Genomic DNA, 22,417 nt, shown 5'->3' with positions numbered 1-22,417 from the left:
AAGTTCAGCAAAAATTTAGATTCGAATGAATATGGTACTTAATTTAGATGCACCAGAATTTTGTATGGTGTTATCCATAAAAATTTGTGGGGTGATTATAATCAAAATAAGCAACAAGAATGACTCCGGTAATTTGGTACAATTGTTTCGCACTACATCATTTTATTAAATGTTGTAAGTATTACAACAGATTATTTTGATTATATATATATATATATATATATATATATATATGCGACGGGCTTCTTTCAGTTTCCGTCTACCAAATCTACTCAGAAGGCTTTGGTTGGCCCGAGGCTATAGTAGAAGACACTTGCCCAAGGTGCCACGCAGTGGGACTGAAGCCGGAACCATGTGGTTGGTAAGCAACCTACGTATCACACAGCCACTCCTGCGCGTATATAAATATATATCTATGCATATGTATGCGTATATTTGCATGCTTGTATATATTTGTGTATATATATGCACATACGTTTACGTATGTGTGTATATATGTTTATGTATTGTGTGTGGGGGGGTATGATCGTATGCCGATGTTTTCGGATAGTAAAGTGATCCACCAACACAATAACCAAACTACCCAACCATCCAGCCAGCCAGCCAGCCAACAAGCCAACGTTCTACATTCATCCGGATTCCTCTCCATTTCAGACACATTTAACCATCGTCTATTTATTATTACTCTGACATGGATGTCACTTGCTGCCAGCGCGTCCCCCGCCGCCGTTCTCGCCGCCGCCACCCTCACCACCACCACTACACCACCACCACCACCACCACCACCACCACCACCACCATCACCACTACCACCACACACCATGGCTACACCACCACTACCACCACCACTCAAATTGCCAAAAAGAAATGTCTTGGATTGCTCCTTTCTTTCTTTCTTTCTTTCTTTCCCTTTCTTGCCTTCGTTTTTTGGGTTTCTTCTTCCATTTTATCGGGGGGTGGGGGGTGCGATGACTGAGAGAGATGAAGAGAGAGAGGGGGGTGTCTTTTCTCCTTCATTTTATTCTTGGAGTTGGTAGAGGCGGTGGGTGGGTGGGTGGATGGAGGGAAACGTCTCCTTTAATTTTTTTCTTTTTTTGTCGTCATATTGCTGCTGCTGCTGTTGTTGTTGCTGTTGTAGTTTTTCTTCTTATTCTTTTCCTTCTTCATTTTCTTCTTCCTCTTCTTTCTCCTTCGTATTTTTTTCTTTTACAAGAAACAATAATTTTCTTTGTATAATTATACACCATATCTTCTGCTAAAACAATTAACTGGGAGCGGGAGAAGAAAGTGAAAGAGAGGGGGGTAGACGGGAGGCTGGTAAAGAGAGAGAGAGAGAGAGAGAATGTGAGTTACGATGAGGGGAGGTAAGAGATATGGGGAAACAGAGAGAGAGAAAGAGAAAGGTAACGATGGCAAGTGATGTTAGAGAGGGCGAATAGACGAGTGTCAGAGAGATCGAGATATATGTGTGTGCGCGCGTGATTGCACATATATATGTGTGTGTGTGTGTGTGTGTGTGTGTGTGTGTGTGTGTGTGTGTATGTGTGTGTGTGTATCCATGTATGTATGTATATAAATATATGTGTACATACATACATATGTGCGTGCGTATGTCTGCAAGCATACACATATAATGATTGCGTGTTTACATATACATATGTAAACATACTTTTACACACATACATATCTACATATACTACATGGATAATATATATATATATATATATATATACATATATACATATATTATATACATATATATATATATATATAATATATATATACATATATATTATATATATATATATAATATATATACATATATATTATATATATATAATAATATATATATATTATAAATATATATATGTATATGTATATATATATATATATATATTATATTATATATATATATATAATATATTATATATATATGTATATATGTATATATGTATATGTGTGCATGTATATATATGTATATATGTAATGCATATATATATATATACATACACACACACCACTTACACGCACACGTACGTATATATAGGAATACAAATGTATACATAATACACTTGTTGTTATTAAATGATGTTCTCTATACATACACATACAAACTTACAAACATAAGTGTATATAGATGTTATGTGAATACGTGTTTTATATAGTATATATGTACGTATGTTTACGTGGGATTACCGAAATTTTCTGATAATACACATAGTCATCGTATCGTTTTTGCATGAATATGAGTGTATACTATTATATATAATATATATATCTATACGTTTAATATTTGTTGTGCAAGATTTTATATATATATATCATATATATATATATATTATATAATATATATATATATATATATATATATATATATACATATAGATATGTGCATATATATACATCATGTATATATAGATATCTATATACATATATACATATATAAATATATTTACATATACATATATATGTGTATATTTATAGAAAGAGAGGGAGAGAGAGAGGGAACGAAAGTTTGTGTGTGTGTGTGTGTGTGTGTGTGTGTGTGTGCGTGCGTGTTTGTGCGTGTGCGCGCGTATTTGTTTCTTGTAAAGCTATAATGTATAAACAGGAAGAGAAATATGTGAGAGAAAAAGGGTAAGCGAAACGAGAACCGTATACGTATGTGTGCGTGTGTGTGTGTGCTCGCGCGTGCGTGTGTACATGTGTGTGTGTGTGTGTGTGTGTGTGTGTGTGTGTGTGTGTGTGTGTGTGCACTTCAAGAGAAAAAAAGTAACTGAAGGAAAAGAAGCGAGGAAAATAAAAGCTCAGATTCGAATTGCATTGTGCCGACAGTCACGTGATCTTCTCTCAGCCGCCATCTTTTTACTTAATATCTCTTACAAATGCTCCTCTCTCTCTCTCTCTCTTTCTCTTTCTCTCTAACTATATTTTAATCTATCCCTCATTCACTCTGTGCTTACTTCCCGACCCTTACCCTGAATAGCTATCTATAACAACACTATAGTTGTTTGATTGACTGTTGATAGTTTCTTGTTGCCCAACAAGACATTCAACACCTCTCCACAACCTCTCTCTCACTCAATATCTTCTTCTTCACTCCTTCTCTCTCTCTATCTATCTCTCTCTCTCACTCTCTCTGTGTCTGGGTGGTCGTCTGCGCAATATTTGGAAACAGACGTTGTCATGAGTTATGGAAGGAAACTTCAGTTCTTACCAGCAAGAAGCTACCCCCAGGACTTGAACTCGACACTACAAGGTAACTCATGTGATTTGCCAATAGTTTTTCTACTTTTCATACTCATGACACCTATTAACGTTTACATGTTATGAGCCATCGAAACATTTCCTTCGTCGTCATTGGGGGCAACGCTACGAATGTGATCGATTACAAAGCGCAACCCCTTGGAACTCTTACTCTCTTTCTTTCCCTTTCTCTTTCTCGCTCTCCCTTTTCCCCTCTGCCCCTTTCACTCTCTTCTTACTCGCTCTTTTCCTTTCTCTCTCATTCTTGCTATTACAAAGGCAATCGCTTTCTAACATATGCATTCTCTCTCTCTCACTCTCCATCTGTCATCCTCTCCATCACTCTTTCAATCTTTCTCTCACCCCATCCCCCTTCTATCACTCTAACATTCTCTCTCTTCCTCCTCCTCCTCCTCCACCTCTCTATCTATCTCCTACTTTTACCCCGTCACGCTCCATCTTACAAATAATGGATGATGTTAGATAATAGATTTGCATGTAATATGCCAACGCCTCCCGTGTGGAGCGCTGGAATACTAGAGTGATGGTCGAACAATAGTGATTTTGTCCCAGAAAGCTCTAGAGGAGGAGGAGGAGGAGACAGCAGCAACCGCAATAAAAACAACAGCAACAGCGTCACGGAACTTAGGCGACATTTTACATTTTTTGTTTTATATACAATTCACTCTGTGGTGCCGCTAGTGTCTGAGATAAGATTTATCCTTTTATCAGGCGGAAGCATCTCGATTGTGGATACCTCAGTGTCCAAGACCACCGTATACTTCATGAGAAAAAACGAAAAACCTTTGGAAGACGTAGAAATCGGCAACGTGGAACATGAAAGACCAGTAATGATCTGCGCAGCCAAGTCTTTTCACTGCATCACAGATATTATCCAAGAAATGTTACAGCTTGGTACCTGTGTCATAGCAGGGGTTAAGTGTTAGCAATTAAAAGGAGCAGGGTCAGATGTCGCTACGTCTCCCGTCTGATTTTCAACCTGTTCTGCGAATAAACTGCCAGTGGCTCCGATCAAGGGAAAAGGAAAAAACTCATCCTGTCGGGGTATAAACTCAGAGTACGGACAACCGGAAGAAATATAGCGGGGTTTCTATACGGCAAGCTACATATTTGCCAATTCTCTATATATTTCGTCTGCCGTTACGTTCTGAGTTCAAATTCCGCCGAGGTCGACTTTGCCTTTCATCCTTTCGGGGTCGATAAATAAAGTACCAATTACGTACTGGGGTCGATATAATCGACTTAATACCTATGTCTGTCTTTGTTTGTTCCCTCTATGTTTAGCCCCTTGTGGGCAATAAAGAAATATATATATGTAGAATGTGTTAAAACTGAAAGATCATACTGCATATTATATATTCATAAATAATCCATATATATGTATATTAGTGTATGTATGTGTGTGTGTTTGTGTGTCTGTATCTGTCTGCGTGTGTGTATTTGTTTGTGTAAGTGTATATATGTGTGTGTTTATATTTGTGTATGTGTGTGTGTCTGTGTGTGTGTGCGTCTGTGTGTCTGTCTGTGTATTTGTTTATATGTATATATGTATAGCCCAGTATACCCATCATAACTACCTGTTTGATAAGGGTACACTAGGCACATGCATCACAACCATATGTACGCGACATGGTGATCTCACATCAAGATAAACAGCGCATGACCTTGCAGGTGGGGCTCAGTTAGAATTTTCTTCTGGTCGAGTAACTCATCCCGCTCAAAAGGTCCCTGAATAAGGGTTGTTTAAAGATGTTGAACGAAACACCCATGTTTCCAGAGATGAATTATTCAAACCCAAAAGAATTCCTCTCAACACATGGCTATGATGCTCCCCCACTACTACTGCTCGCGATCAGAGATGCACATATCGTCAGCCACCAGGGGACATGCTCAAATGGTTAAGGTCAAGCAACTGACAAGCAAATCTGTGGTATTGAGCAGAATATTTGCTGTAGCCCATCTTTTATACCAAGACAAAACAATGTACATGATAACACTTCCAATCAGTTAAGATCAGAACCCATGAGAGCCACTGCCTGGTACTGCATCATACTTATTGTATCAGATCTTTTGCCGAACCGCTAAGTAAGGGGGACGTAAGTAACAATGGCGGTCAGAATTAATGAGAGATAAACAAAAACACGAAGACGCACATAACACACACATGTATTAAGAAAGAACGCGACCAACATTATTTTCTACTAAACTACTGTGTTTTCTGTTTATTCTTGCAGGTAAACATCGACATTCAATTGAAGAATTTCTACGATTCAGTCAAGTCGAATAAATTTCCAGACCAATGCCAATGTCAGCTGACTCGAGGAAGATATTAAAATTTTCTCGTGAACAATCACCGAACTATTAATTATTGACAATGAATTTCTCAAGAGACAACATTTTTTCTTTAAATATATTGCCTTGGTCGATCAACGCGGGTGTTTCACAGATATCTTTCCAAATATATGGAAACATTGAAAACAAAAACGTATCAAAGCAATAAACGATATTCTCTTTTAATCAAGAGAAATTCTTCATATACATACATACACACACACACATATATATATATATGTACATATATATATATGTATGTATGTATGTATGTATATGTGTGTGCGCACACAAGAATACGAAAGGCAAGCGAAAAGATGCAAAATACTTTCTTCACTACTAAAACTTGATAATTATAATTATAAATACAGAAACACGTATGTACATACATATACACACACACGCAGACACACACACACTCACACTCACACTCTCACACACAACTCAAACTCAAAAACACAGAGACCATTGACAAGCGCAAAAGAAAATAATGCAAGCATAAAATGGCGTATTTCAGAAAGATGGAGAGACCGGAAGTGGACTCACAATTATGGAGAATGTGAAACTATCATTTTCTAGAAGTCGGTTATTTAAATTAATAAATAAACACTTTAATTTTTTTCCCACAGATCAAAGTCGATTTATCGAAGACAGTTTTAAAACTAATAATTCTTTGTTGCATTCCTCACCTGATACATCTTTTACTGTTCTTGGCGATTAGATGTCGAGACTCAAATTTGATTACACCTATTTAAAAATGAACCAGCGAGGAAGCCTCTATGGAGACGCTCGATCTGTTAGAAATAGCAGCTATTTATTAATCTCTCTCAAATTAAACGTTACCTTTTTAAAACAAGAGGGTGCATCGAACAATGTACTCGTAGGTGACCCCCCCCCCCGCAAAAAAACGGCAGGACGGACGGTCAGGAATATTAGTGACTAAAGGTTTGCTCAGTCAAGATTAAAAGGACTGAGCAAAAGATCTTTAACTTGGCATCATAAACAGAAAATGGCCATGCAAATAATAATAATAATAATAATAATAATAATAATAATAATAATAATAATAATAATAATAATTCTTTCTAATGGAAGCACAAGGGCTCAAATTTTGGGTAAGAATTAAGTTGATTACATCGGCCCCAGTACGTAAATGGTACTTATTTAATCGACCCCGAAAGGATGAAAGGCAAAGGTGACCTCGGGGGAATTTGATCTCGGATCGTAAGGGCAGACGCAATGCCCAACGTGCTAACGATTCTGCCAGCTCGCCGCCTTAACATTACAAAATACTCTGGGATTCTAACATGCGACGCAACCAAGTCATAGAGGCGAAACGACCAGATATCGTGCTCGTCCATACAGATAATAGATGTAATATCAGGCGATTCAAGGGTGAAATGTAAGGAAACAGGAAAGATTGGGAAATACCAGCCACTACGAGACGAGATAGGAAAGTTATGGGGCATGGCGAAATTAATGGTGAAACCGGTAGTAATAAAAGCATTAGGAGCAATTTCCAAGGGCTTTGAAAAATGTATTAAGAATATTGGAGCTGCTATCAGGCTCGAGATGATGCAGACGACAACATTGTTAGGTAAAGCACGCATTCTAAGGAAAGTATTGTCTCTTTGAGTCACAGGAGAAGGTACTACTTGAAACCTTTAGTAATTTGTTATTGCCTGCTTTCAAGTAAAGAATAACCGGTAATTAAGAACTATCCGAGAGTTTTTCAGAACAACAACAATAACAACAACAGCAGCAATAATAATAATAATGATAATAATAATAATAATAATAATAATAATTTTTGCTCTGTCAAGTCCATTCTTGTTGCAAAGTGTCCAAAGGACAAGCCTGGCTATATTGTCGTGGGAATTTGCTTGTTCCATCTACGCAGTGTGTGGTGGTCCCTTTCTGGATATCGACAGGCTGGAGCCGAACCATAATCTCTACGCCTGCCGGGTGCAACACTGTCACCATAATAATGTACAAGGAACAAATAGTGGCTGCAACAAGGGTGGAGCACTTGCAGAAAACAGCACTGCTTGGAACCGCTCGAATACTCCGGAAGGTACTCGAAAAATAAGAGGTGTTACCTTAGTTCACTGGTAGTGAACAGCTGATACCGTAGTACATCTCCAGCGTTAGAAGCTGTGCAAAGCCAATAATAATAATAATGATGGTTTCAAATTTTGCTACAAGGGCAGCATTCTGGGAATGGGGTTAAGTCGATTACATCGACTCCAGAGAACAACTGGTACTTATTTTATCGACTGCTAAAGAATGAAAGGCAAAGTCGACCTCGGCGGAATTTGAACTCAGAATGTAGCGGCAGATGAACTACTGCTAAGCATTTCGGCCGGTGTTCTAACGATTCTGCCAACTCACCGCCTTAACAATATAATAATAATAATAATAATAATAATAATAATAATATAATAATAATAATAATAATAATAATAATTTCTTTAACTATCAGGTCATCCCATAAGTTCTGTCCGAATTTTGAATAAAGAAAACAAGTAATCAAATGTTATATTTAATTGAAATTTAATCATCAATGTATTTACCTGATTATCTAAGACTTCCTTCCATTTATTTACAGGCTTTTTAATCCAATCAATATAAAACTTTTTTTGGTTTTAAAGCGAAGAACTCTCAAATGTCAGTTACGACCTCCTCCCGGTTTACGAAAGTTATGTCCCCCAAATGATTCTGTAAACTACGAAACAAATGGTAGTCTGAAGATGCAAGGTCGGGAGGATAAGGTGGATGAGGAATGTTTTCCCAACCAAGCTCTTCCATCTTCTGTGATGTGATCTTTGCAGTGTTATATCGCGCATTGTCCTGATGAAACATCACTCCTTTTCGATTCACTAAAGCGGGTCTTTATTTCTTCAAAACTTGCTTCAAACACTCTAATTGCTGACAGTAGATTTGAACATTGATTGCTGCATTGGGTGGTAACGATTCAAAGTGACTTACTCCTTTGCAATCCCAACAGATAGAGAGAAGAACCGTTTTCCCATGCAGTTCCCTCCTCGGTTGTGGTTGATCTTTTTCCCTTTTACCAAGCCACTGTTTACGACGTTTAACATTTCGATAAAAGATCCATTTTTCGTCACCAGTCACAAGTCTATCCAAATAAGGGTGAAATGAATTTGCGAGAATGGAGAGAAGAGCAGATGTCAACTCGGGATTTACGGTTGCTTTCGGACAATTCATGAGGCACCCATTTTCCAAGTTTAAGAACTTTTCCAAGTTGTTGAAGAGGACGATGAACAGTCGTATGGTTTGAACTAAGTTTTATTGCCAATTCTTCAACTAATAATGCAGGATTTTCTTCAAGTAACATCTCAAGGAGCTTATCATCAAACTCAACTGGACATCCTGTTCGATCTTCACCGTCAAAGCTGAAATCTCCACTTCTGAATTTTGCAAACCATCTTCTGCAAGTTCTTTCATTCAGGCATTTCCCCGTAAACTGAGTGTATGTTTCGAGTCGCTTCGGCTGCAGGGTTTCCATTTTTGTACTCATATACATTATGCGCCTCAAATGCTCCTTGGATACTTCCACGTTAGAAAGGGTTTTAATCAAAGAAATTTTAATTCTATTATTCTGTAAAATAATATTTAATTAGTTTAAATGTACGCAAATGCATAAAAATAATTTTTAATTCCATTAATCATTCTGAAATACTATTAAATTTCATTCAATTTTTAAAAAGGTAAAATCGGACAGAACTTATGGGATGACCTGATACAAGGGTTTACATTAAGAAAAACATTGTGGGGTGTACAGGACAAAATTTTTTAAAATGTGTTGCGTGTTGTGAGGACTTTGCATGTAAAGAAGACTAACAATTTTTTTTTAAATCAAGAACGTGTAATCCTCAATAGGGAGGAGATGTTCGAGGGCTGCTCATGGAAAAACCTCATAAAGACCATGAGTACCCTGACGTTTGGGGTAGTTTCCTTTTCCTTTTCCTTTTTTTCAACTACAGGCGTATGCTCAGGGCAGGTCCGTTCACTTGCATCATTCTCGCCACTTCCATCCACCTTTCAGCAAACAGGTTAGAAGACAACGCTTCCCTCTCTACTCTTAGCTTTCTTTTCAAGTGACACTTCAAGAAGTTGATTAGGGATTGGCCAAAGAGAAAAGTGTTTGTCTCCAGCCCCTTCAATCTCATCCATCATACAACCTCTTTCGCCATGGTCACTAGGCATATAAACACAGCCTTTCCTGCCCAGTTAAGGAAGGCAGTGGGGCGATCTTCACGATGGATTCAGTTGACAGCCGGATCCGTCCTACACGCGACAGCAGGTGTTCGACATGAACCCACAGGTCAGGAATGCTCGGACACTCGACAAGTGTATGCAGAACCATCTCGGACACGCTCAGCCGCCTGTAAAGTTTATCTCGAACAGGCAAAGCTCCCCGGTAGCACTGCCAAACGAGAGACTTTGGAAATTATCGATCGGTCCCATCCCGAAAGTTCTTCGGAAAAGAGTGACCGGCTGATCTTCTTCGACCCCCAAGAACGTCGTCGCATTTTCCTTTAAATGCTATAAAAGTGGACGTTCCGATTGGCTGAGGGCTGCGAGCGCTTGAAGTCATTTCACTTTCCAAATTGCTCCCCATCGGTCTCTGTTTTACCCAGAACTGTAGCTCCGTTGAGGAAACTAGCTGCGGAAATATGTGTCTGGCGAACGGCGACCACACCTGTTCATCGTCAAGAAAGCAATGGAAATGTAGTCTCGTTGCATGTCTGCGAATCATCAACCACGGCAAGCCCAAGCACCACGCAGCGGATGTTGGACAGCTGATAGACCACCTGATCATCGAGATGCATCCCTTCCACAAGTGGCAGAAGAGTATAAATCCCAGCGAAATCAGACTGGGGCAAGGCACGACGGTCCAGTGATAGTAAATGACGGACGCGATATACGCGTTAGCCACTTCTGCCCAACCTTCCCGGGATAGCTTTCTCTCAGCCCATTTCTGGGTGAGAGTAGTCACGCTGCTCGTTACCTCGTCCCAGATTTTGTCCATCTGGAGGTCCGGACCGAACCAGACCCCGAGCAATTTAACCGGCCCGTCCGTCCAGCGCCCAACGTCTCAGTTCGACAGCAGGAACTTGCTTCTCCAGGTACCGAGACGCAAGCTTACTGATTTTTCCTGGTTAATCGTCGCTCGTGAAACCGCCTCGTACTCCCTGAGAGCGGTGCAGATCATTTCTCTGTTTATAATCTAACACCACTACGATCCGACACGCATCTCTCACATCCTAGGTCACGCGGGATTCCTCTCAACGCCTAGAGATTGTGTAGTAGTGGCTTGAGAGTCAGTAAGTACAAGAGAGACGAAAGGAAGCAACTTTACCGGATCGAGCGCATGATATTGAACGGCTCTGAGCGGCGACCGTTCACTCTGACCACTGAACAGATGTCGCTGTGCATTGCAGCGATCCAGCCCCTGAATACAGACACGAAACCAGCTGCCTTGAGAACCGCCGCCAGGCATAGATGGTCGATCCTATCGAAAGCTTTAGACTGATCCAAACTGATGAGAGCCCCATCCGTGCCAGGTTCTTTAGCCACTTTCTCAATGATGTTTCGTAGGCGGTGGAGGTTGTCGTGGATGGATCTTTTCCAGATCGTGCATGTTTGTGCTTTCCCTACCAGATCCTCGACGACAAGAGCCAACCACGTAGCTAACACCTTGGCCAAAATTTTGAATTCTGCATTCAGCAGAGTTATAGGCCTAAAGTTGTAAACACAACAACAACAACAACAATAATAATAATAATAATAATAATAATAATAATAATAATAATAATAATAGACAGAGTGTATGTACCAAGAAAAAGAGGAGGAAGAGGGCTTATTGGATGCAAACACAGCATTAGAGCAGAATAAAACAACATAGCATGGAATGTAAAAATGCTGTAGAATCGCTATTATTAGAAGTAGGAAGGTCAGGCTTGTGTAGGATGAAATAAAACACTGTACAAGCAATTAAAAAAGAATGAAACTGAAAATAGGTGAGTAAAGAAAATAACGCATGGACAATTTCATAGGGATGTTGAAGATAAGACAGATAGAGAAAAAAGATGACTGTGGATGACTAAAAGGGATTTAAAACCGGAAAAGGGAGGCTATGATCTGTGCTGCCTAAGAGCAAGCACTAAGAACAAACTACATAAAATGCAGAATAGACAACACATCAGAAAGTGATAAGTGCAGGATCTGTGGACAAAATGGTGAAACTGTGTGGCATATTACCAGCCAGTGTACGCCACTAGCCCAGAAGGAAAATAAGAGACGCCACGGCAATATAGCAAAGAATGTCCATTGGACACTTTGCAAAAGTATGGACTTGACAGAACAAAAAATTGGTACGAACATAAACGTGAATGTATCGTCGAAAATAGAAATGCAAAGATCCTGAGGGATTTTATGATTCAGTGCGATCATGAGATAGAGAATAGGATGCCAGACATAGTCTTAATTGAGAAAGAAAAGAAACTATGCTGGATCATAGATATAGCATGCCCAGCTGACAACAAAGTATGCGATAAGGAAGAAAGAAAAGTCGAGAGATATGAAAGGTTAGCTTGGGAAGTTAAGTAGTTGTGGTCGATGAAAAAGGTGATAGTAGTACCAATAATTGTCGGTACCCTGGGAACAGTGAGTAAAAATCTTGAGAAGTACATGCAACAAATAAGGGCTGCAATAAGAGTGGAGCACTTGCAGAAAATAGCACTGCTTAGAATCGGTCGAATACTCCAGAAGGTGCTCGAAAAATAAGAGGTGTTACCTTAGTTCACTGGTAGTGAACAGATGACACCGTAGTACATCTCCAGCGTTAGAAGCTGTGCAAAGACAATGAAATAATAACAATAATAATAATATGATAATAATTAATTCTTTTTATTGGCCATAAGGGCTGACAAACATGATTGGAAAACATAAAGGGACAAAACAAGACGAAAGGTTACAAAAGGCTTTGTCCGTTTTTCGAAAGAAAAAAGTCCGTGTAAACAAGCTTTACAACAACGAAAAAATTCAACAATTTACAAAAAACTCCCAATAGAGGAGACGCTTTGAAAAAAGAATAAGTCTCACGTGTAAAATAATAATAATAATAATAATAATAATAATAATAATAATAATAATAAAATCCTTTTTACTATAGGCACAAGAGTTGAAGTTGCGAGAAGGGGACTAGTCGATCACATCGACCCCAGTGTTTCACTAGTACTTAATTTATCGATCCCGAAATGATGAAAGGCAAAGTCGACCACGGAGGAATTTGAACTCAAAACGTAAAGCCAGACGAAATGCCGCTAAGCATTTTGCCCGGCGTGCTAATGATTCTGCCAGCTCGCCAGTGGAATACAATCTACTGCCAGAAGAACAAAAGGGATGCCGAAAAAGATTCAAGGGCACCAAGGATCACCTTGTGATAGACAAGGTTAAAGTAAAGAACTGTAAACGGTTATATATGATCTTTCGACGAAAGTTGGTTTATGTAACAAAGTTTTCTAACATCGGCACAAAACCAAAATCTTAAGAGGAGGGAGTTTAGAACATCTTGCCTGGTACTTTATTTTATCAACCTCAAAAGAATGGAAAACAAATTTGACCTCAATGGAATTTAAAATCAGCACGTAGAGAGGCAAAGCTGAATATCACGTGGGATTTTGTCTGATGCCAATTTACTATCGTCGAATGTGTGGAGGCACCTAGCCTAGTGGTTAGAGCAGCGGACTCGCGGTCGAAGGATCGCGGGTTCGAATCTCAGACAGGGCGATGTGTGTGTTTATGAGCGAAACACCTAAGCTCCACGCGGCTCCGGCAGAAGGTAATGGCGAACTTCTGCTGACTCTTTCGCCACAACTTTCTCTTACTCTTTCCTCCTGCATCTTGCAGCTCACCTGCGACGGACCGGCGTCCCGTCCAGGAGGGTAACCTATACGCCAAGAAACCGGGAAACCGGCCCTTATGAGCCAGGCATGGCTCGAAAAGGAACAAACAACTACCGTCGGATTATAATCAGGACATCATTCCATATACACCGGCGAAAATAAATTTAAGAGCGATGATAAAAGTTCTATTTCTTACAAAATATTTTGTTACTAACACCAAACAAATTATTTTTATCTTTTACACCTTATGCAGAATTTATTTCTCTTTCGAATGATGCAGACAATTACTATTTTTATACAACTTGAAGAATTCTAATGCTAAATTAATATAAACGTTTAAAATTTACCGGTAAAATTAGTTTAAGACCGTATCATTATAATCTTATTTAAAGCTGAAGATTGTAGCAAAAATGAGCAACAAGAACGAAATATATATTAGTACTTTGTGGCGTAGCCTTTATTTTTAATAACGACTGAAAAACGCCTCCGCATTGAATTCGCTAAGTGATTACAAAATTCTATGGGAATTTTATCATCGGTCTTAAATTTATTTTCGCCAGTGTATTTTAATCACCCTGTGCAAAATCACGGATATGAAATACTGACGAAGCAATCTGACCGTTTACATTAAAGTGTTTGAATTTTAAACACAAACATAATATTTTTAAAATAAACTAATCGCTGGAATGTATGGCATGTTTCCATACCATAGTTCCGTTCATTGCAAAAAATTAAAATCTAAATATTTTCGTTAGACACTGAATTAGACGGAATTAATACCACTTTGTTGTCTACGACTTTTTGGTTCGAATTACGCCTGATCTCATTTAACGTTCCATTTCTCAAGAACAATAACAACTGGTTTTCCATCCGTCCATTCATCCATCCATCTATCCATCCATCCACTATTCCTGGAAGGGTTGTGAGAGTAGGGTCCATTGTATCCTATCAGAAGCAACCGCCACCAGACTTTCCAGCTGGATCCCCAACTTGCTCTGTCCTCATGTCTCCTGGAAGTTGGTTCGGCTTGAAGAATCCTTCTCACGATTCTTTCTTTGTGATATGCTAACCACATGTCCATAGTACTGGAGCTCTGTTGTTATTGTTTTTGTAGCCCAAGGCTTACTCCCTTCCAGCAGCCCTAAAAGTGTTGGTGTTCTTGCTCTTGTTGCTATTGCTATTGCTATTATTGTTGTTGTTGTTGTTGTTGTAACGGAAAGGATCGACGGGCCACGCTTTCGGGGTCCGTATTCGTACTGAATACGTAACACTTACCCCATCTGACGCTATTATAAGGTACTACATAGACTCTATGATATGTTTCCAGCCTTATCATTTAAGCTCTAAGGAGGATAGCTCTTTTAACTTTTATTTTACTTTTTTTTACAGTTTCCATCTTTAGCTTTCCGTTTTTCGTTGTTTACTGTCTGTTTTCTATATGCTGCCTCCTCAGTTTTTTTTAAAAGTTTCTTCTATTATTCAGATTATTTAGTTCGTTATGATAGTGGTTTGCTCCTGAAGAATATATTCCTGAGCGTCCAATAATACTATATTTGTTCCACGTCCTCGCGTTGTTGTGTTTTTTGTGCTTTCTTGTTTGGATTAACTTTATATATATATATATATATATATATATGCCGGAGTAAACACATAAATGCGAAACAAGGTGGAAAAAAGAGTACTCAAATACCAGTGGTAGAGTAATATGCTTTATTTAAAGCAGCAGAAAATTCAACAAAACCTGTTACTCTGAGTTTCCCGTTGCCGTTCGTCGGATAGTTTTTGCTCTGCTGCTTTAAATAAAGTATATATATATATGCGCAAAATCAGACTTCCCAGTTGATACGGACGAATTCAAACATGTATTTGCTGTGTGTCTAATCTACATTACTACGCATTGGCTTTTTAGGGAGGAGGAGGGGGTTAACGATGCTATGTTAATGATGATGATGATGATGATGATGGTGTCGATGACAATCCTAGTGGGGGTAATGGCAGTAATTGTGGGTGCGGGGGCAGTTTTGCTTGCAGTTGATGACCTGTCGGACAAGTGTGATGCTTGCAGACTCTTCTAGTTTCTGACAATTGTTTTGTCATCCACATATCACATAACATTCCATTACGACTTGACTTGCTCTTCACCGTCATGTCATGTCACCAGTTATGTGACGTGTCACCCATGACACTGCTCTTCCTTCTACGCTAACAACACTGGCGACAGTGGCGACACCTACGACGCTGCCAATGTCATTTCCAGATATATCTCTATGTGAAACTGCCGCCCTGACACAGGGGTGTGTGTGTGTGTGTTTGTTTGTGTGTGTGTGTGTGTGTGTGTGTGTGTGTGTTTGTGTGTGTGTGCATGTGTGTGTGTGTGTGCGTGTGCGCGCGTCTGACTAGGGTGTTAGGAAACATCTACACTGCTCGAAATAAGAGCTAAAGCACTCTAATGCTGTAGTTAATGCCCATGAATGAAAACATACACTAACAGGGACCATAATCGCCCGAAAAGTGGCGATCGAGAATTCTTAATACTGACGTCAGTTTCATCAATTTCCGTTGCTTCGTCAGTTAAGAGAGTGTACATGTTTTCATTCATGTGCGTTAACTACAGCGTTAGAGCGTTTTAGCTCCTATTTCTAGCAATGTAGGTGTTTCCTAACACCCAAGTCGCATTTAGTTGACTATTATTATTCTCCTTTTTGGTGAAAGATTGCAAAACAGGTATATATATATATATATATATATATATATATATATATATATATATATATATATATATGGCGTAACTTCGGTATAAGTACTGGAAGTACCGGATACATTTCAAGAAAGTGTTTTTTTTTATATGGTGGGGTTAGGGTTAGGGGTGGGAGAAAAGGGTTTCTGTTATCTTCAGAAATGTAAACAAAGCTACGTGTGTAGTTATACCGAAGGATCGCCCAAAGACGGAGACAGGTATAGGAACAACAAGCAAGTGTATTAGTTTGACGCTCGGGAAAATGGAAGTTTGTGTGTGTGTGTGCGTGTGTGTGTGCGTGTGTGTGTGTGTTCATGTCTGTCTATGTTCGGTAGGTGTTCCAGGGTTTTGAGGCGTGTGGAACCACGTCTTATCCATTATTGTTCCTAAGTCTACTCAATTGGAACCTGTTATAGTCTGGCTGCGGGTGGATTAGTATGAGATGGAAGAAACCCCAAACAGAAACCATCACAGTTTTGTGAGTCGCTTGGGAAAAGAAAATGTTGGGTGAGTTAATATTGACAGTAAATCAAGGGGCGGAATTCATAAGGCGGTTCAGTGCCTTCTTTGACATCCTACAGAGAGTACCACCAGGACAGGTAAATCTATCCAACCCTGTAAGGAGAAGGTCACACCAATGTGAAACGTACAGTTTGCTGGTCATTGTAACTGTTTAGCGCCCAGATCCACTCTGGTCAGACCTTCAAGTATAAAAATTGTGTTCGGAGTGTATGGACTACTTTCACTTTAAAACCACTAAGTACAAACAGGAAAAAAATGCTCTGCAGCAATGGAGAAGAGACGAAACTGACAGGTACCGAATGGTACTGGCAGTCACAGCCTCAACTCCGCATGTAGGCATTTCTCTCTTTCTCTCATGGTCTTCGGACAAGAACTACCATCATGAGTGTGCATAATGCGTTTGTATGTAAAAAGAGTAAAAAGGTAAAGAAGGCGCAGGAGTGGCTGTGTGGTAAGTAGCTTGCTAACCAACCACATGGTTCCGGGTTCAGTCCCACTGCATGGCATCTTGGGCAAGTGTCTTCTGCTATAGCCCCGGGTCGACCAATGCCTTGTGAGTGGATTTGGTAGACGGAAATTGAAAGAAGCCTGTCGTATATATGTATATATATATAAATGAGTGTGTATATGTTTGTGTGTCTGTGCTTGTCCCCCTAGCATTGCTTGACAACCGATGCTGGTGTGTTTACGTCCCCGTCACTTAGCGGTTCGGCAAAACAGACCGATAGAATAAGTACTGGGCTTACAAAAAATAAGTCCCGGGGTCGATTTGCTCGACTAAAGGCGGTGCTCCAGCATGGCCGCAGTCAAATGACTGAAACAAGTAAATGAGTAAAAGAGTAAAAGAGTAACCCCTTCGGTCACGAATGACCATAGGATTGCACCTACAAAATTGCCCTCTGAGGCACAAACCCGGGCAAGGTGGTGCAAAACCTGCAGTTGCCCATCCATACAAGTTTCATTTCCTTTGGTGTTGTCCAAGGGAAAGGCGTGAGTATTTTTATACTCTTTTACTCTTTTACTTGTTTCAGTCATTTGACTGTGGCCATGCTGGAGCACCGCCTCTAGTCGAGCAAATCGACCCCAGGACTTATTCTTTGTAAGCCTAGTACTTATTCTATCGGTCTCTTTCGCCGAGCCGCTAAGTGACGGGGACGTAAACACACCAGTATCGGTTTTCAAGCGATGTTGTGGGGTCAAACACAGACACAAACACACATACACACACACACACACACACACACACACACACACACACATATACATATATATATATATATATATATATATATATATAATATAGATAAATACGACGGGCTTCTTTTAGTTTCTGCCTACCAAATCCACTCACAAGGCTTTGGTCGGCCCGAGGCTATAGTAGAAGACACTTGCCCAAGGTGCTACGCAGTGATTTACATCCAATAGAGTATCTTTTATCTTTTACTTGTTTCAGTCATTGACTCCGGCCAGGCAGGAGCACCGCCTTGAAGAATGTTAAGCCAAATGAATCAACCCCAGTACACATCTTTTTTTAAGCCTAGTACTTATTCTATCGACATCTTTTGCCGAACCGATGAGGTACGGGGACGTAAACACACCAACACTGGTTGTCAAGCAGTGACCACACACACATAGTCAATAAAACATGTATCAGAAAATAAGCACACTGTAAAGAATAGAACAGTAATTATCTCTCTATATATAAAGCTGAAGTTGTCTGTGTATGGCAGGTTTGGTAGCCTTCAACTAACACTATCTCCTCCGAGACCCTGCGGCGCAAGTTGACCAAAATTGAGAGTATGATAGAAGAAGGCTTGTTCTTCCTTTCGTAGAAGAAAAAATTCAAATCGGGTCATGTTAACACCAAAAATTATTTACATCAAAAAGGTGCTTTTTTTTTCTATGAAAATCCCTATTTTTTACGATTTTTCGACTGCTTTGTCGCCATTTTTCGGTGTATTTCAACCAGAAAAATGTTCACTTAAAGAGAATAACAAGCTATAGAATGCAAAATTTTTACTTTTCAAAAGTTCCAATTCTAAAGGGTCGAAACAAACCCGAGTAACGCCGGGCGATACTGCTACTTAAAACTAAAAGTTAAATTCTAGTCATAGAGTTAGCAAAGGTTTCGTATACACGAAAGCTAAATGAATATTCTTTCTGTTTCCTTTTCCAGCCCTTTTGACAAAGTGCAGTTCCTCTGCTTCTCTTTCAAACATTTAATTTTGGAGAGAATTTTTTTATTGAGTTTAATTCTTCAAGGCGGTGCTCCAGCCTGGCCGCAGTCAATGACTGAAACAAGTAAAAGATAAAAGATACTCTATTGGATGTAAATCACTGCGTGGCACCTTCGGCAAGTGTCTTCTACTATAGCCTCGGGCCGACCAAAGCCTTGAGAGTGGATGTGGTAGACGGAAACTGAAAGAAGCCCATCGTATATATGTATATATGTATATGTGTGTGTGTGTTTGTGTCTGTGTTTGTCCCCACAACATCGCTTGACAACCGATGTTGGTGTGTTTACGTCCACGTAACTTTTCGGAACTTTAGGTTACCTCTTGAACACTTGTAAAAGGGGGGTGCTTTGGAATTTTATATGTCGAAGTTCAGCAGGTCAACATTTAAAATTCGAAGCATTAAGTTGTATGTGTGTGTGGCTGTGTGTGTGAGTGCGTGTGTGTGTACGTGTGTGTGTGCATAGGTGTGTTTGTGCATGTGCGTATCTGTATATGTGGGTGTGTGTGTTTTTGTGCATGTGTGTGAATGTGTTTCTGTGTACGTGTATGTGTGTGTACGTGTGTCTGTGTGTGTGTACAGGTTTGTATATACATGTGTATAAGCATCTACATGTGAATGTATGTGTGTAGGTGTGTATGCATGTATGTGTATATACATGTATATATATGTGTGTATGCTTGTGTGTGTTTGTCTGTGTGTGCACGTGCGTGCGTGCGTGTGTGAGTGTGTGTGTATGTGTGTGTGTTTAACATCTAATTCACTCATGCGAGTTTTGACAGGAAAACTGAGTAATCTAAAGGGGGCAGGTAAATTGAAAAGGGGTCATATGTGTGATAGGTAATTCTATAAGATCCGAAATAAGGGGCTACTCGGGTTCCCTACAGAGAAGACTAAACTGTCTTGGGAAACCCTAGATGAACTTTAATTGAATTCTGTAAGCAGAACCTTACAATGTTTACTACGTTAAAAAGATATTTGAAGGGGTTTAGATGGGGATCAGTTAATTTGAGGATCGGTTTAAGGGGGTTTGGGGGAGAAGAGTTTCGGGAGTATATTTCTGGACATCTTGAGAGTTCCCCATATCTTTAGCTGTCAATGTTATCAAACAGAACTCTTTGAGCACACTCTTTCTACATACATACATACATACAAACATACATACATAAACAACCACACACATACACACATACCTAGATTAAATACATACATAACATACACACATACATACATACACACATACACACACACACACATACATACATAACATACAACATACATACATACATACATACATACGATATACATACTAACACACATACATACATACACACATACATACATACATACATACATACATACATACATACGCACATACATACATACATACATACACACATACATACATACATACATACACACACACACATACACACATACATACATACATACATACACACATATACACACACATACACACATACATAGGTACATACACACACACATATACACACACATACACACACACACATACATACAACACACACATACATACATACACACACACGCACACATACATATATACATACAAACATACATACACACACACACGCACACACACATCAGTGTTATGTGTCTAAAGTAGTTTGTATGTAGGTTATACAGTAAGGCGTGGGAGTGTTCGTGTGGTAAGAAGCTAGCTTCCCATCCACATGGTTCCGGGTTCAGTCTTACTGCTTGGAATCTTGGGTGACTGTCTTCTATTATAACCTTGGGCCACCCAAAGCCTTGTGAGTGGATTTGGTAGATGGAAACGGAAAAGAAGCCCGGTCGTATATAATATATATATATATATATATATATATATATATATATATATATATATATATATACATATATATAAGAATGTATGTTTTTATATATAATGAACGTGAAATACAGGAAGGACGAACACGGAACACAGACAAATCATTCGAAGCCTTCAATCTTCAGTCAGACACCGAATCATCATAGCAAATTCGGCTGTTCAATTCTGATTTTGCTCCAACTCGGCCAGCCCCAAGAAAAAAAACTAAGCTGTAAGCATTAGATTTCTTGGTAGAAGACAGGAATGTGAACGCACAAGACGGATGTGAATACAAGAGACGAAAACGAAATTGAAAACAGTAATGAATAAACAAAATATATATAACGGTGGTTGTCATACGACTTTAGACCAAATGAGACAAAAACAACAACAACAACATAGCTGGCGTAGAAATAATTACCGTTTCGGTAGCGGGGACACATGTTGGTCGAGATACGAAGGCCAACAGAATGGTTTAAGAAGCAGCAGGTCGCAGGAGAGAGAGAAAGAGAGATATATATATTTATGCATATATACTGATATGTATATGCATGTATTTGTGTGTCTGTGTTTGTCTCCCCCAACAAAACAACAACCAGACCGATTTCCTAATCGACACATGGTCCATTTCTTGTCCTCCACGTGGTCAATTTCCTGTTCACCATGGCATTTCCCAACTAAATGTTACCCACATACCTATTTCTTTATTGCCCACAAGGGGCTAAACACAGAGGGGATAAACAAGGACAGACATAGGTATTAAGTCGATTACATCGACCCCAGTGCGTAGCTGGTACTTAATTTATCGACCCCGAAAGGATGAAAGGCAAAGTCGACCTTGGCGGAATTTGAACTCAGAACGTAACGACAGACGAAATACGGCTACGCATTTCGCCCGGCGTGCTAACGTTTCTGCCAGCTCGCCGTCGATTACATCGATCCAGTGCGTAACTGGTACTTAATTTATCGACCCCGAAAGGATGAAAGGCAAAGTTGACCTCGGCGGAATTTGAACTCAGAACGTAACGGCAGACGAGATACGGCTACGCATTTCGCCCGACCTGCTAACGATTCTGCCCTATGTGTTACCCACATACCAACATCAAACCACAACACCACGTAACCTTCCTCAACCAATCGTAGCCCACTTTACGCTAATAACAATCAACATCTGTCATTCAAATTCAAAATGGCTAATGACTAGTATCACGCTTGAAACTCAAGGGCACCAACGAATTCGAATCAAACTCTTTTGATCTACACATGTAACTCCCAATAAATTGGTTGAGTACCCTGCTTTCGTTTGGCCAATCACTCGTATAAGATATATATATATATATATATATATATAAGGAATAAATAAATAAATGAAACTGTCTTCGAAAACATATGTCGAAAGTAAAAGAATTTTATTAACATCTTCATTCATCTCCCTTTATTTATTTATTCATCTATAACACCACAAATCACTGCACATTAGCCCGGGTTTCTACCTTTGGACAGGTTGCTTCAACAGAGTTTCTGACGTGAATTTTGCTACCCTGG

The 22,417-nt window shown here is 39.4% G+C and overlaps 1 long non-coding RNA gene across 1 annotated transcript; it reads left to right on the top strand.

The window, feature by feature from the left end:
• The first annotated feature begins 1,520 nt into the window (after window positions 1–1,520).
• On the top strand, window positions 1,521–17,712 carry LOC118761834. Its single transcript, XR_004997672.1, has 3 exons — window positions 1,521–1,542; window positions 4,822–4,825; window positions 17,632–17,712. It is a non-coding gene; the product is annotated as an uncharacterized LOC118761834 (long non-coding RNA).
• Window positions 17,713–22,417: the final 4,705 nt, after the last annotated feature.

The sequence above is a fragment of the Octopus sinensis genome, unplaced genomic scaffold (assembly GCF_006345805.1).
Source record: "Octopus sinensis unplaced genomic scaffold, ASM634580v1 Contig17845, whole genome shotgun sequence".
NCBI lineage: Eukaryota > Metazoa > Mollusca > Cephalopoda > Octopoda > Octopodidae > Octopus > Octopus sinensis.
This window is presented reverse-complemented; position numbering and strand designations above follow the sequence as displayed.